The 11,020-nt window shown below is 34.2% G+C and overlaps 1 protein-coding gene across 1 annotated transcript in view; it reads left to right on the top strand.

The window, feature by feature from the left end:
• LOC143916579 (uncharacterized) overlaps positions 1 to 11,020 on the top strand; it is a 590,438-nt gene that overhangs the window by 400,503 nt on the left and 178,915 nt on the right. The gene's annotated exons all lie outside the window — the stretch shown is intronic.

The following is an 11,020-nucleotide window of genomic DNA, read 5'->3' as shown; positions in this document are numbered from 1 at the left end:
TATTCAGCGTCTTGATGTTCGATTTGTACCTATATAATAAAGTGCTGCAAAAATTTCTCCATAGATGTCACTGTCGATGATGTTTGTATGAATTCGCATTGAATAAATGCTTGTATTGATTGTATTGAACGTATTGTATCTGTATTAGTAAATTCATCACTTTGGAGCGATATTTAAAGGCAAGTGTACTTACATGTTCGATTGAAATAAAATGAAAAAAAAAATAAACAATCCATATATATATTTTACGAGAAGTTAAAAATAAGTTTAAAAAGTAGTAAAAAATAAGTTTACTATACAAACCTGACATCTATATATGTATGTATGTAACAGTGGCGTGCCGTCAAAATATTCCTGTTTTTGCCGCACAGCCTTACTTACGTGTGCGTGAACAGGTCATATCGAGTCCCCTTGTATCCTACTCGCGCACACGTTAGTAAGGCTGTGCGACAAAAACAAGAAGATTTTCACGGAACGCCACTGGTATGTATCTACGTTATCTACAAAAGCTAAGGTTTCTAATTTCCCGGACTTTTTCAATTCCCAGAACACAAGATGGAGTTCGAGATCCCGGGAGTAAAGATTTTTCAATGTAGTCTATTTTTTATTTATATAAAATTTATTAAGAAAACATTAAAAAATAAATATATTATATGTATATATATGTACATACATATATTACCTGGAAAAAATGAAATTACAAATATATTTCTTAAAACAGTTCCATAAAAATACTCAAAAATTTAAATAAGAACCCGAAAGCCATAGATTTGGTACAAATGTTTACAGCAATGGATAAAACTGTCCTGTCAGCATATACATATCTTTTTTCATGTATATTTTTATTTTTTTTTAAGTCGAGGCTATTTTTTGTACGTAATTTGTGTAGTTTTGTCTTTGGTTTAATTTTTCGTTCATAGTCAAACACACAATCTTCATCAGGATCTAAAAGAGTATCGTCCATTTTGGAATTGCCTATACAAGAAGGATACACTTACTTTATAATAGAAATATTTTTCCCTGGATTCAAGATAATAATTTCCGGAACACGGAACATCAAAAAATTCCGTGAAATCCCGGGAATTTCTGTTCCGGGTCGACCCGGGTCACAAACATCTTTCCCACCAATTCAGAGTTGGTACTTAAAATTATTTTCATTACATGTAAGGACACATAAATAAAAATAATAACAAAAGTATAATAAAGAGGATGTTGTCACTCTTTCCACATATGTACATATATTTAGAACTAATCGCGTCAGAGATGCACAAAAAAGACGATCGCTCTCCATGTGTTTGACGAATGTTGATTGCAATAATTAACTAATTAAAATGTATACACAAATCAATTAAGATATGCACATTTAAGTGTCCTTTATCAGACAGTAATCGATACGAACCTAAGTTTCCTCTTTTTAGTGCAATTTTTTTAGCGACAATTGACGTTTCAATGTCAACGCGCCATTGGCCGTGATCGTCACGTATGCTGACTTTGACTATTTACGTCACGTGATCATTGTTATGAAAGGCTATTTTAAATAAATTATTATTCACTACTATATGGGTTTCAGTCGTGTATAATTTATATTGTACATTCATCTCTCCAAAAATTTCGACCGTTACATAACACTCGACTCCAATGTCTAGTTCATACGAATCACGATTAAAAATTTAGGTGAAAGTTTACGCCACACAAAAAAATCGACTATCGCAGGTGTCAAAAAAATCATCACAGATGATGCGATTCGTCTTTTGAATAGTTGTGCAACTATTCGATAAGATTATCGTTTGAAACTTCGTTAACACACAATGCGGATGACAAAGTAGTAAGAACTCAAATATTATTAAATATTGAAACAATTATTTGGTCTAGTCGTAAAATTAACTCTGTCACAAATTTTCCTAATTAAAGTTAGGTGCCTAGTTGTAGCTAGTGATAGATATAATGTTATTATTGCTCTATACGTGGGTCTGTTGAAGGTCAGGTTAGGTTAAGTTAGGTAAGAACTCAAAATATTCTTAAATATTGAAACAATTATGTATTTGGTCTAGTTGTAGAATTGACTTTTTGTCCTAAATTTTCTTAATTGAAGTTAGTTGCCTAGTTGTAGATAGCGATATATATAATTAACTATCTCTACGATACACCAATCAGACATATTATCGCTCTGTACGGGGATCTGTTGAGGGTTAGGTTAGGTTAGGTAAGAACTCAAAATATTCTTAAATATTAAAACAATTATGTATTTGGTCTAGTTGTAGTCTAGTCGCACAATTGACTTTTTGTCCGAAATTTTCCTAATTAAAGTCAGTTGCCTAGTTGCAAATAGTGATAGATATCATTAACTATATCCACGATACACCAATCAGACATATTATCGCTCTGTTGAAGGTTAGGTTAGGTTAAGTTAGGTAAGAACTCAAAATATTCTTAAATATTGAAACAATTAGGTATTTGGTCTAGTTGTAGAATTGACTTTTTGTCTTAAAATTTCCTAATTGAAGTTAGGTGCCAAGTTGTAAATAGCGATAGATATGATTAACTATCTCTACGATACACCAATCAGACATATTATCGCTCTGCTCGTGGGTCGGTTGAGGGTTAGGTTAGGTGAGAACTCAAAATATTTTGAAATATTGAAACAATTATATATTTGGTCTAGTCGTAGAATTGACTTTTTATTCTAAATTTTCCTTATTAAAGTTTTGTGCCTAGTTGCAAATAGCGATAGATATAATTAACTATATCTACGATACATCAATCAGACATATTATCGCTCTGTACGTGGGTCTGTTGAGGGTTAGGTTAGGTTAGGTAAGAACTCAAAATATTCTTAAATATTGAAACAATTATTTGGTCTAGTTGTAGTCTAGTCGAACAATTGACTTTTTGTCTTATATTTCCCCAATTAAAGCTAGGTGCCTAGTTATGTATAGCTTCCGATAGATGTAATTAATTATCTCTACGATAAATCAATTAGACATATTATCGCTCTTTAGGTGGATCTGTTGAGGGTTAGTTCTTTTGTACACAACTTGAATCTACTTTCAATTAATAATGCACTTAAAGATCGTTCCATTTACTCCCATTCCATGGAAATGGTGCAAAAAAGTAACGATCAATACACGATTTACATTTACATCTGTGTCTTGAAGTGGGGAGGATTCATAATCGAAACAAAAATTATCACCCAAATTAATTAAAATATGGATAAAGTAAAAATCGGGCGTGGCTATATTTTAAAAATGAAAATTAAGTTAATGAATGAAATGAGAGGCGGTAGTGGGATTCATCAATACGCATTTTTTGTTACCACTGTCGTAAGATCTTGTGTCAAATTACGCTCATAGAAAATAATTAAAAATATATGTACGTAGTAAATAAAATCTGGTTTTGATACGATGCTCAAAATCAGGAAAGATAGCTCTGGTTTCATTCACTTCCATATTTGGACAGAATGTTTGTAATCATCAGCTTCCGAGTTGAACAGTCTCAAATCCAGTTCTGCGTGAAGATTGATTTAACGATTCAATTATTATAATGAATCACCTTTCATATTACGAACACATCTTGTCTACGATAGAAGCAATTGGATTTTCTCGACGTGCGACACTATTATACAAATGTACATCCACTATAATATAATATGTATATATATTAATCTAGCTTCTGTTGTTTTGTTTTTTGTTGTTAACATTTAGAAAGTATGTAGAAAGCTTTTTATTGCAATTTTGTCGCACTTTTTTGTTTGTTTGAGACATATAAAATTAACATGTTGCGCAACTAATTATATGCGATTGGACGTTCACCATTCGATTTGCATATCGATAAGTTGCTGTGAGATATTTCCGAACACCTTTTTCCATTGATGATGACCTTTGATTTAATGTTTTTAACATTTTGACGTGTGGGACTTTTGAAAAACGCGATGGTATCGTTTACTTTTGGCACCTCGGCTCGTCCCCTTTTGCACATTATATATTGCGTATTAGACAAAGTGGAATTGTGCGTGGAAATCACCATTTTAGAAAATGCCTTAGTATCTAAATACATATGTATGTAGGTACATACCTATGTACTTACCCACCACCTTCACATTTAACGATTAGCCTAACACGTTAAAGTGATTAAGAGCATTCCCATACAACCGCATAAGTACATATAATATACGTATACATTAGGTCGAAGCGAAAAACACGAATTTTGGATTTTCATCGATGGACCTAGTGGGAAATTTTTGTCGTATCAAGGGAACGATGAAAAAGAAATTTCATTAATTTTAAATAATATCTTGTGCCTCCAACCAATCGATTTATCTCAACAAAAATTTCGTTCACTTGAGATACGACCAAGTTTTTCACTAGGTCGATGAAAATACAAAATTCACGTTTTTCGCTCTGGGCTTATATGCTCGACATGAAAAATGGTTCAGAGACGAGATATGACTTTTATTATAGATCTATACCCAGTAAACACGAATCTGGTAATAAAAAATGTTGATTGGCTGTCTAAGTGTTGTTAGGATGTCTAAGTAGTCGTCCAGTTCAAAAGTCAAAAGTACGTATTTTCACTTGGAATTTTTTCTTACTGTTAATACCATTTTATATTGAGTTTTTTCTATTGAAACATGTTTATTGGGATAGTGTTCTGACCACACTATTTTTTGTTTTCGTTTAAAAGGGTTAATTGGAAGTGTGCTGAACTTGAAATCGGTAAAATTCCGAGCAAAAAGCTCTTACTAGTATTTACATGAATCTGAATTTAATTAATAGGGATAATATATTAAATTATCTTTATATGAGAATTAAATAAAATTCCACTTAGAAAAATCATATTTCGACTATTCTTGTGGATTAATAACAAAAATTCGTTTATTTTATCGAGGTAAGCCAGTTATCAATAGAACTTATACATTAATCATACTCAAATATTGATGACATAGTAAGTAGGAAGGTTTTTAGCCAATTTTTAATTGTGGAACCGTTTCAACAATGATTATCAGAAAAATTGGCAAACTCTGGTAGGAAACGATTGACCTGGAGTCACAAATATCCAAGTCTGACCAGCAGCATTACTCTACATTATTGATATACTCAGAATAAACTCTTTTCGATCGAGGTCAGCTCACCTCCCGTTGCTAAGCAAAAGTCCAACCATCGAATTTTGCCTAGCTGGCATGGCTAATTACTAGTCACCGGAGCCTGAGGTGGCCGTGTATTGTCCAAAGGTTGTAATTGCATTGTTAAAGGTTTGCCGAACAATGGATAGCACTGTGACTATCCTACCTCTACTAATTACTTTTAAAAGGGCCAGTGTAGACATTCTAAGCTGTGAGAAGTCAGAGTTTCACAATGTGGAGAAAGTTTGCATTTCATATAAAATATTGAAGTCAGTTAGAATTTTGTCAAATTTATAATGTAAGTGTATAGAAACAAATATACTTGTGTATATATGGTCTGTATTTCATTACAAATATGTATGCAAATGGTCATTAATAAACTAGCCAAATTACTTTTCGTTGCTTTGACGGGTAAAAATTTAGAAAAAGGAGTTAATAATGGAAAATTTTGTAGTATACAGCTTAACCACAAACTAAAATTTAACTTAACTTGAAGGTTTTATTAGAATATAACTTTATATACTCAATAGATTTTGAGTTGTGACACTCTTGTTGCATGTGAGCGATACGATGATTGGGTGGATGAGATTCAATTGGATCCTAAGATGAAAATTTTAGCAGCTGTGACTAACTGAACGACAATTAGAGCTAAGCAGAATAATTTTGAATTCATTAGCAAAAACAATGATACAGAAATTAGAGACCCAGCGCTACCGAAAATGGCGGCGAACGTCCTTGAGTGCAAATTTTATTTGGTCACGCATTAAATTATTATTAATGTGTCGATAAAAACACTCTGCTCGCCATTTATAGCAATAGTTAAGTCGCTGTCGTTTAGTACAATCGAACGGTCGACCATCCGAAGCACTTGGTAGCGGTGCGGTGGGCCGAATGCAAAATATGGCCTATTTTTGTGTGACGAAATAGAATTAATCAACAAAATGGCGCCCCGTTCCGAGTGGCCGCCCCCGGCAGCCGCCTCCATCGCCGAATACTCGGCACGACCCTGAAATTCTTACGCACAGTCCGCGAACAGATTCATCTTCGCCGTTCTCGTTCCTTATCGGGAAAAAGTCACATCCTACAAATTATCACTTAACGGAAGCTTAATTATCTGTGACATACATATGCATTCGCTAACAGATTTCAAATATTTGATATGTGCAGACTGTACGGTACCTACGTGTGTACATATATTTTAATTTTAAATGGGTATTTACGAGTGCACTTGCACGTAATAAAAATCGTCGTCGATAGTGGTCAAATTGCTTTCACTTTTCTTTTTAGAATTTAAATGGCATTCACGTGTCTGTCGCTTACTTTACACAGATCGGGCCGTAAGTAGTGGAGAAGCTTTGTTACCTTTTGAATTAAAATAATCTACATTATCTATATATGTCTGTCTGTGTGTCTCGAATAGGCTCCTAAACCACTAAACTGATTACGATGGAACTTTCAGGATTTGTTGTATGCATGTCCGGGAAGATTACTGTGAAAATAAACGGGAAAAAACCTCTTAATAATAATATTCGTAATTACGATTTTACCGACGCGAAAGTTTGAAGCGCCATTGTGTAGTCAAGGAAATGTGTTCGTTGGTAACCACGTTACCAGTTGGTTTATGACGACATGGCTTTGAAAAGACGTTTGTTGAGCTCCAACCATAGCTTGAAACGGGAATGGGAACGGGAATGGAAACGGGAATTGCATGCGTTATTGTGGCATTGCAACGCATGCTGGGTTCAGCTAGTAATAAAATAAAAAACAATTTATTTGTGAATTTGTGAAATTGCCCAGTACTTGAAGTAGACAAAAATTGCCTAATTCATCAAAAAATTCAAGCCCGTTGCATAATTCCTTAGTTGCCCTCTGCACAAGTTCAAATTGGTACGCAATAAATAAATTTATTCATTTAAGATTAGGATAAGTTAGGTTAAGTAAGAGTTGGCCATATTCATTTAAGATTTGGTTGTTAGGTTTAAATTTATAAAGTTAAACGTTGTAAATTCATTGTTTGAATTGGTGAAAATATATTTTCACTAGTAATATACTTTCACTGTAACATATATACATACATATGCATGTATCGACTGTCATTTAAGGATTAAAAATACAATACAGTAGTATTATTATCTTTTTTAAAAAATATTTGCAATGATTTTTGTTGAAAGCGGGTATTTAAAAAAAAAATTATAGCATCTTTTTATAATTATTTTATTTAAAGATTTCAGTTTGACTCTGACTCTTACAGAGACCATTTATCAAAATTTACCACAGAAATGATATTTTCACTAAACGATGAGAATACCACAGACGAAACGAATCATTCCGTTACTTTTAGTTCGTTCTGTATATATGCGTGAGAAACTATTGTTTAAATTAAAATATTTTAAAGAGAATCGGTGGCGGTTGTCGCATAAAGTTATCTACAAATTTAAATACACATTAGGTAAGATGGAACGCAATTGAATTGACAATGGTAAAGTCTGTTTAGCTTTAGGATATATGTACTTATGTAATTGTAGATATAGTGAAAGTTTTATTTACAATAGTAATAACTAACAGTAATAATGGGGATATTCAAATAGTTCATTCGAGTTCAAGGGCTATTTAAGAGTTTTTATTCCATACATACATATCTAGCTTGGTCTATTTAGCTTATGTACATATATATGTATTATGTAAGTGGTTAACGACTTTAGCGCGGCCAATAATTTTAGTGACTCCTTACATTTACCTTTTATGCCACCTCAATTATCCAGACTGAACGACAATTGAGATCGTAAAAATGTTGAAAAATCTGGTTAGCCAAGAAGATAAAAATTCAATTTTTCTTCTAAAACATGGAGTGGATATTCGTTGTTGAAATAATCGCTTTTGAAAATATACTTTTCGAGAAATACACTTTTAAAAATAGACTTTTTGAAAATACACTTTTTTATGAAAATGACTTTTCATAATTTGCTATCGGTTGCCATTCTTGGAAATTGTAAATTGGAAATTGTTCTTGGACATTGTAAATTGTATGTAAATTGTCCGTCATAGTCAAGTTTTTGCCCGAATAAACCAAAAGTATCGGTTCGTTCACCATCGGTAATTACCGGTAAATTAAAAAAACCCGGTATTCACCGTTTACGTTCCCGTTTTTGGGCGATTTTTTTTTACAGTAAGCTTCCCGGACATGCATTCAACAAATCCTGAAAATTCCATCGTAATCGGTTGAGTGGTTTAGGAGCCTATACGAGACTGACATACAAACAGACATTCATTTTTATAATATACATATTAAGTGTATATATGTATGTACATTATATGTTCCTAGACGTTTGGTCACCCGAGGTAAAAGGAAAAATTTGCGCCCCTGTGTAATTTTTTTTTGATTTCCAATAAATATTTCTTAATCAGAAATAAAATATTATCCCTTTGTTCAATTTAAATTTTTTTTCGAATGTTTGAGAAAGCCCGGGGGAAGAATATAAGCTCAATGAGCCACTGTTCGAAGAAGAGTATCTTCAAAAGTCTCCATATGTACCTATACATATGTATGTACATATATGTATATTCATAATAGATCCACATCTTTGTGTGTGGTGTGTCAAGTTTTCTCAAATTAATCATTAGTGATTTACTTGATACGTTCGCTAAATTGGATTTTTACGAGAGGGAGCGCTACGTTTCTGGATTTCCCGTCCATTTTGAGCCCTGTTCGTTTGCTAGATAAATTCGTCCAGATATGAATCCATAATGTTCCGGTTCGTTCGTTGTTTCAGTTAATTTTCCCATTTGGTACATACATATGTATCTCTATACACCAGTCGACAATTGGAAGCAGGCAATACATGGGTATGTTTTACATTTGTAAAAAAACAAGCAGTCGTTTCTTCGTTGTGCACTAAATGAAATATTGATTTGAGGTTTACAAACGCCATCGTTTGCAATAAATAAACAAAAAAAAAATAATCAGGCGTATTGAATTGCGTATTCAAAGCGCGAACACCGATTTGTCGAATTTGAGCACAGCAGTGAGACTGCGCCATCTGTCGATAGCGTTCCCAAGGCCATCGAGAGTAAATAATAGTTTCAGACACTTTTTAGGGAGACGGATGGATTTATTTTAGAATTTTTAAAACAAAATATTTCCCACATTCTATATCTTATGTTATGTTAATAGTTATGAAAGAAAAAACATGCATTGAAGGCAGAAAATGGTATTTTTTTTTAGATATTATTCAAACGTATTTAAAGCCCCCTACACACGAGAGATAAAGCACTTTCAATATTGGGGGAGATACCCAGTGTGGATTCGATATTTGCAGTGCTTTGTATATTTTTGTCACGATTTTACGCAAAATCGGACCCTTCAAATTTATTTATTTATTTTTGAATTTTTGAAATTGATTGAAAAGAATTCATTCTGAGTATTTTCTGTAATGCTGCTGGTCAGACTTGGATATTTGTGACTCCAGTTCGATCGTTTCCTATCAGAGTTTGCCAATTTTTCTGATTTCATAGCTGAAACGGTTCCTAATTAAATTGGCTAGAAACCTTCCTACCTACTATGTCACCAATATTTGAGTATGATTAATGTACAATTAGATGTCTCGTTAATTTGCGAGTTTTCGGTGTCTCGTAGTTAAGCGACTTGTATAATAAAAATGCTGTATTGTTTGTAATTGGCCAGGAAGGCGCATTGGGGTTTACTTGTAAGGCCTTCTTGGTACAAAATTTAATAAAATAAATAAATAAATATCGGTCCACATGCGCATGTTTCGAAGTCAAGATAACTTTTTCCTGCCAATCCATTTTTTACCTTCTATTTTTCCCATGGTTATCAAATGGAGAAATTCGTATTTTGGACCCCGTATCATGTGTCCGAGGTACTTCATCTTTCTCCGCTTGATGATAGAAAAGAGTTCTCTACCTCTTCCTATCGTGCCGAGAACAGCTTCATTTGATATGTTTTTGGTCAACGGGCTCTTCAGCATACACCTGTAGACCCACATCTCAAAAGCTTCGATGCGGCTGATCATCCTGGTCTTCAGAGTCCACATATGTATACTATCTATATTTGTATATATGGACGCTGTTAGTGGCATCCACATTGATGTGTAATACACATAGATGGGCCCTGACGTGTGATTTTGGTCGGAGATCTTGTCTTCACTAACTGAGGGGTGCGGGGGGTTTAACTAGCGGGGAAGTTGGGAAAAAATGGTGTTTTTCCCTACAACGCAGCGGTACCTACTGTGCAGGTAGAAACTGTGCATGAGCCATGTATTTTGTATGCGCCAAAAGGGAGACTAGTATAAGATGTGAGGGCGGATCTAGTGTATTATACATCAATGGGTATCCATGAACAGAATAGAATCATTTGAAATGTGGTGTTACCGGAGGATGCTAAAGATCTCGTGGAAGGAGCATGTAAGAAACGAAACAGTCCTCCAGCTTCTTCATAAAAAGAGAGAGCTTCTTGACACGGTGAAGCACCGTAAGATGGAATACTTTGGTCACATTATTCGCGGCCTCAAATATCACCGTCTACAAACAATCATAGAAGGGAAAATATAAGGCAAGCGGTGGCTTGGGAGAAAGAAGCTCTCTTGGCTCCGGAACATCAGGTCATGGATGGGACTCGGTCTCGAAAAGTTATTTCGGCTTGCCCATGATGGGGAGGAATTTGCACAGGCCATAAACGATATCTGCCTATGGGGTGACCGTGAAAAAGTCGAAAATATTCGTTTATCATGCATACATATGAAAAACGGTTAGTATATACATATATCAGTGGCGTGCGGTAAAAGTCTTTCTCTCCCCGTCGTATATCCTTACTTAATTTGCGCGAGCCGGATACAACAGGAACAAGAGGAATAGGCTTTTCCTCCCGTTTTCTGCGCGCGCACA

Source organism: Arctopsyche grandis, chromosome 9 (assembly GCF_051622035.1).
Source record: "Arctopsyche grandis isolate Sample6627 chromosome 9, ASM5162203v2, whole genome shotgun sequence".
Lineage (NCBI taxonomy): Eukaryota > Metazoa > Arthropoda > Insecta > Trichoptera > Hydropsychidae > Arctopsyche > Arctopsyche grandis.
This window is presented reverse-complemented; position numbering and strand designations above follow the sequence as displayed.